Source organism: Ambystoma mexicanum, chromosome 5q (assembly GCF_040938575.1).
Source record: "Ambystoma mexicanum isolate Mex_15411 chromosome 5q, UKY_AmexF1_1, whole genome shotgun sequence".
Lineage (NCBI taxonomy): Eukaryota > Metazoa > Chordata > Amphibia > Caudata > Ambystomatidae > Ambystoma > Ambystoma mexicanum.
Genome location: NC_090933.1, coordinates 1285788532 through 1285794702, shown reverse-complemented (window position 1 = coordinate 1285794702; position 6171 = coordinate 1285788532). Strand labels below are relative to the sequence as shown.

Genomic DNA, 6171 nt, shown 5'->3' with positions numbered 1-6171 from the left:
TAAAATTTTGAGTTTGTTCCCCATGGAGCCTCAAAAATGTATTACATTTTTCATGAATTTAAATTATATGGCAGCAATGGCGTGGCACTGGTGAGCTCACAGATAAATGTTTAGCACTCTAAGGGTATCCTTCACTGAGAAAAACAAATCTTTCTCTCTATGTCAACAGTGATGCAAAGTGCAGAAAAAAATTACATTTTTGGTGGGAATTTTACTAAATACAAAAAATACTGTTTTCAGTGGCTTTAGAAGAAGCTGCATTTATCTCTAAATGTTAAACAAAGTGCACAGGAATAGAAAATGTGTTATTGCTTCATGTGTGTATCAGCTAATTTCGGGTGTAACAGAGATGTCAAGTGTAACCCAAACTACACCCCGGAACACAAGGTCAGCCTTATAGCCTGACTTCGACTCAAGCACAGAAAAATAAGTAGTGTTTTTTTAATGTTTTAGGACACCCATGTTAATTTGAGCCCCACTTTGTTTACCAGAAATATTGAGGGTGCATTTTTTCAGAGAGCCTCATATGTGATGCTTGCGCCCGCCAAAGGATTTTGTTGATGATAGATGGAAAATCATAGAAACATACTGGGCCAGAGCCTAACATGATTCTGAGCAAAACAACCCTAGTCCGGTGAAAAAAAAACATGTAAAATCACTTTATTTACACAAAAACGCACTTTTTCACTTTTTTCAGTGAAAATAAAAGTTTGTAGGAAATTCATACATTTGACACTTTTAACAAAAAAGGTCTCGCTTACAAGCACTAGACCTGAGGCCAGAGAAACTATGATGCTGACTGAAAAAATCCACCCCTCAATATTTTTAAACCATGTGAGGTTCAAATGAATGGGGGTGTCCTAAAACAAAACACAACTTTCTTTCGGGACTTGAGTCAATGGTCAGGATTTCTGAGAATCACCTTTTGTTTCTGATTGATGTCTGTGCATCACATGTGACGCTTTACCGTAATGGGCAGTCTGACATCCGATCAGGCCCTGCTGATGATGTGCGGGGGCCCATTTCAACATAATGATTGGGGCCCCTCCTTGGAGCCAAAAATAGTCTGAGGTCCCCTTGCAGTGCATACATTATAACAGAGACAAAACAATACACCCAGAGGTTAATAGTCGCTGATTATATGGAGACTGCCAGCCAACAGGGAGCTGAAACACTAAGTACCCACTGATTATCAACTTGGTTCCTTTTAACAGCAGTTCCGCCTCATCAGTCCCTTGTGGTCAAAAAAGGATTTATAGCTTTTCAGTGGGCATTTAGTGTTTTAGCTCCCTGCTGGCTGGCCGTCTAGTTATAATCAGCAGATATTAACCTACAGGCACATCTCTTTGTTTTAAATGTGTACTCTGCAGCACTCTTGTTAAAAGCGTCATTTGCTGGAGCCTTTCAGGTTTTCAGAGACCATCGTATGTGATACTGCTCCCCAAGAGTTGAGGATGTATGGCACATTTGCCAAGATGTCACTAATTTTCATGTCAAGGCAAAATATAATTTTTGTGTTTCTGATGGCGTTAGTAAACATCTCAGAATCCACCACTGTTGTACATGGGGTATCCAGCATATGTATCTAACCTATATATACAACACGTTTTTGAAAACTTGAAAATTCCAATGTGAGACCTTATTGCATCACTAATGTTCATACCCAGGAGATCTGGTGTGCTTGTAGGTTAGGCTTTATAACATCAATTAACCCAAAGGTGGTGTATATGGTCTGTATCACATTAGTAGGTAGCCTCTTTCATATTTCTTTAACTTTTTGTATCATAGGGCTTCTTTGGTCCTATGCCCTAAAAGACTGTCGTGTACATTTTAAGTTTGTCCCCTTTGGAGGCTCAAAAGTGCATTACATGTTTCCTGAATTTAAATTAGATGGCTGCAATGGCATGGCACTAGTGAGCTCATAAATTCATTTTCAGCACTATAAGTGCTTCCTTCACTGCAAAAAACACACGTTTGTCTCTGCATCACCAGTGATATAATGTGTGAAAATGTTCAATTTAATGCAGAAAAAAGCCTGTATTCAGGGACTTTAGAACAAGCTGCATTAAATGTATATCTCCAAATGTTAATAAAAAGTGCACAGGAAAGAAATGTGTTTTTGCTTCATTTGTGTATCAGCTAATTTCGGGAAAGTGGCAGAGGTGTAACAGAGATGTCGTAAATCTAACCCAAACTACAACCCTGAACACAAGGTCAACCTAATAGCCTGACCTTCGACTCAAGCCCAGAAAAATAAGTAGCGTTTTTTAATTTTTTAGGGCACCCCTGTTCATTTGAACCCCACGTTGTTTCTTAAAAAAATATTGAGGGTGTAATTGTTCAGAGAGCATCATATGTTGTGCCGGTCTTGTCCCTCTTCTTGCCCATCCCTTCTTCCTTGCTGCTTCCGTGCGCTTCTGTGCTCTCTCTTTGCCACCCTATTTCTCCATACTGTACCATATGTTCTCATTTTCTTGCATACCCGTCATGCACCTTCCTGGCATCGTTCTATGTGAACTGACTTCAGCTTTTGATTTTCAGGTGTCCCCAAAGTGAACCCGTGGCAGATTATGAGAATGACATCAACATCCAACGTTACGACCCTGAGCCTGGAAGTAGATCATTTTATACCTGGTGGAAAAGCAATACGGTGGTTTTGTTTCCCTGCAGGGATTCTGCCTTCCAAACTCCACATGACACACAATCAAGATGGAACCGCAAAGAGCACCTGTGAGTCAGACCCAAGCATGACAGAGCAGATTGAAGGGCACGGCAGAATAACCGTGATCATCAAACACGAGGCCCTGGACAAAGATTTAAGAGTGTCCGCCCGATATAAAGGAAAGGGCAATGGCTGGGAACTGGGATACGGGGCTGATAAGGCCCTGGACGAAGCATTACAAGTGTCCGCTCGAAATAAAAGCTGGGTCAGATATTGGGAACTGCTGAAGGAGGCTGATAAGAAAGAAAGGAAGAAGAAGAAAAGAGGTCTAGCGCCTGGCAATATTCACGCTGCCTTCAATGAGATATGATTAAAACTGGTCAAGAGGAAGAAAGGGCAACTCAGGGACAGTTAATAGGGGGATGCAGAGCACAGAGATTGCGGCACGTGTAGAGATTAGCAAGGTCAACAAGCACAAGCATTGGCAAAGCAATAAACTGAAAAAGTGTTCTGCATTGCCAAGTGCGGCCATTATATGCTCAAGCGTTCGACCTACCTAGCAAGACATGCCCCACGTCTCCAGACACACATACCCTCTGCCAGCTGTTGCCCTCAGGTGCCCAGGTACTCGCTTCATAGGCCAGATTGTGCCACGGAGTGCCCAGGTATTACTATTGCCATACACTGGGTGCAACGTTTATTCATCGCCAGTTATTTTCCTGCAATTTTTTGCCAAAAGATTTGGTGGGGTGGGTATGAGTATATAAGGGATAGGGGTAGTTGGAGGATAGATAATAAATAGAAGGGGCGGGTGTTTGGGGGGTAGCCGAAATTCGATGATTTTTTTCAGCAAAAAAGGTTCAGCAAAAAACTCCGGGAAATAAAATCCGGGGATGAATGAACATAGAACTTTGCCAGTTATTGACCTCATACCCCCAGAAGCTCACACCAATCATTTGCCAGATACTGCCATCAGAAGCCCAGGTGCTCGCACTAGTTGCCAGGTTTTGGCACTCTATAGCGTATTGTAATATGCCATGGTACATTCCAGGCATTACCATTATAAGCTCCTGTACCCACATGGTTTGCCAGCGAATGGCATGAGTGTTATTTTTTAAATAAAATAAAAAATCGCCGGTATGGTGGACGAGTGTTGTGGCAATGCAATAACAGATAGGCTAAGCAGCGGGCTTGGATGGGCGCTTGTGTGCTAACCACAACGTGGCAACGTGGGAAGGGAACATAGCAAGTCTTGGCTTCAGGCTCTATGCAAAGAGATGGAACGAGGGCAGGGCCCATTGGCTCCTGGAATTCCCATGAGAGCGCCTGGAGACTGCCCCTGGGTGGTAACAGTGGGCGGTATAAATCAACAGAACATAACATTATATTGAGGTCTGAGAAGGGCATGGCTGGCCCCAGTTTTGCATAGGAGTAACTGGTGGACACTGAATGAACACTAGGGGCATTACTGAACCTCGCCCCCCAGAGTGACCTGCATAGGCTGTCTGTATTCCTTAGCGCAGCATTAAAGGCTACGGAAACAAAACATGGGCTTTCCTGATTCCACTACGTGCCCACTGTTTTAATATTTTCCAAAGGGCAGGGTTCCAGGTTGGTAACTGTTTTGGTTTGACTGCCTGCATGCCACCTGACTAGTGGGTGGTGTGTACCCTAGCTCCCCAAGGCTTGGATCTCAGCAGGGTGGAAGTGATATGATTGTGCAACCACAGCAGACTCAAGAGCCTGGCGTTCTCCTCCCATTTGAGCTATTGGATAGTGTTCTTGGCTTTTATATTTGTATTATTGAATTGTTTTAAGTGATATTGTTTGAAAATGCTTGTATATTACAGTTAACTGGTGTAAAGGTTTCATTGTAAACTGCAAAACACCAATAAAAATAAATAAAATTAGCTTCAGGCCCCACTTGTCAGACAATCCTAGCTTTGCCTCTGCCCAAAATAAATGAAATGAGCATAAAGAATGTGCGAGTTTCATTTGTGAGAGAATAAGTGAGAGAGCCCCAAACGAAGGACCCTCGCGTCCCCTGCACACCACTACACTGCAATACAGTCACAATTTGATAAAGTCTATAGATATTCAGTTTGTATAAAAAACCAAGACAACACTTGTATTTGTTCAAACATGTCAAACAGAGCTCTACGTGTTTCGGGATTCCCCCTTCATCAGGAGCAATCTTATTTCATGATTCCAGTACATTTCAATCTTCATGTTCTACAAGGTAAATACAATTAATCATAATCAACTGGATTTCAACATGTCAATCTCTCTGTACAAAATTAATCACATTTCTAATGATCTGATCTACATATTCTCCCATGTTCAATAAGCATTATTCACCTGGATTCTGGAATAAGTAAAAACGCAATGAATGGAGATTTCTCAGAGGAAAGAACCTCGTCAAGGTGGGTGGTCACTGTGATATCTAGCAATCTGGAAAGAAGAGTGTTCATGGTATGACATGATTAGGATCAGGGGCCTATATCATGGCTCAATAGACACATGTCACTAATCTTTTCCTGCAACCATAAGCCCAAAAGGGGATATTACCTCTAGATTAGTTTGGGATATGTATAGGCTGAAATCTAGCACGGGTATGTCCAGTAGTTGGTCATCAATTTAGAAGACTGCGCACAAGACTGAGGGTAGTGTAGAATCCCTTTCAATAATCATGTAAGGACCCTCACAAGGAGACCAGGGTTCCAAGCCTATGGACAGTTGAGCGCGTAGTATAGACGTAGAGTTCTTCCCTACAATAGAACTCCCAAAAGTACATAGGGACTGTTTGGAAGGAGGATTGCCTGGAAGGAGAATACCGCCCTGGGACACAGCTGGCTGCAAAGAAAGACACAATGTCAGGTTTCAATGTGACCAGAAATACAACAAGAAAAAACAAGTCCACTAGAAACTCACGTATGGATGTGTCTTTCTATGCCACTGTATGAAAGCAACAATCAGGGCGTAATCCTTTAGAAAAAAACATAAATGTTATTTTTAAACAAATGCAGTAGGTTGACTGCACTAGGATAACAGTGATACAAACAGAAGATGATCTTACCTAGACTACCATGGCAGAACGGAGAAAACAGAGGATGACAACAGTTCTCAGCAATACTAGGAAGTCAATAAGATGAACAATCCGAGGATCAGGAGGCCAAACCTAACCCCGCCGGCACGCGGACGCCTAAGGTGTGCTAAGGCAGTCTCTAGTCCGCACACTAACGTTCAGAATTTGTTCGTAATGTCCAGAAATCCTTTACACAAGAAATGTAGGCTGAGAATGCTGAACAGTTCCAGTAATCAACGTAGCAAAAACGTGAAGCCGAGGCGAGGTCAAACAGAATTCCGTGGTCAGCAAGGTTCCGGGCAAAGCAGCAGGTAAGACGTGAGGCAAGAGAGAAGTGTTCGTAACGTTCCAAAATCGGCAGCGTTCCAGGCAAACAGCAACAAGACGTGAGGCAAGAGAAGAGAGGTATCAGCGTTCCGAGTTT

The 6171-nt window shown here is 42.6% G+C and overlaps 1 long non-coding RNA gene across 1 annotated transcript; it reads right to left on the bottom strand.

Moving 5' to 3' along the window:
• Window positions 1–5381: 5381 nt before the first annotated feature.
• Window positions 5382–5914, bottom strand: LOC138498708 (uncharacterized). Its single transcript, XR_011278847.1, has 3 exons — window positions 5739–5914; window positions 5594–5647; window positions 5382–5515 (listed from the first exon to the last, which is right to left on the bottom strand). It is a non-coding gene; the product is annotated as an uncharacterized lncRNA (long non-coding RNA).
• Between the last annotated feature and the right edge of the window lie 257 nt (window positions 5915–6171).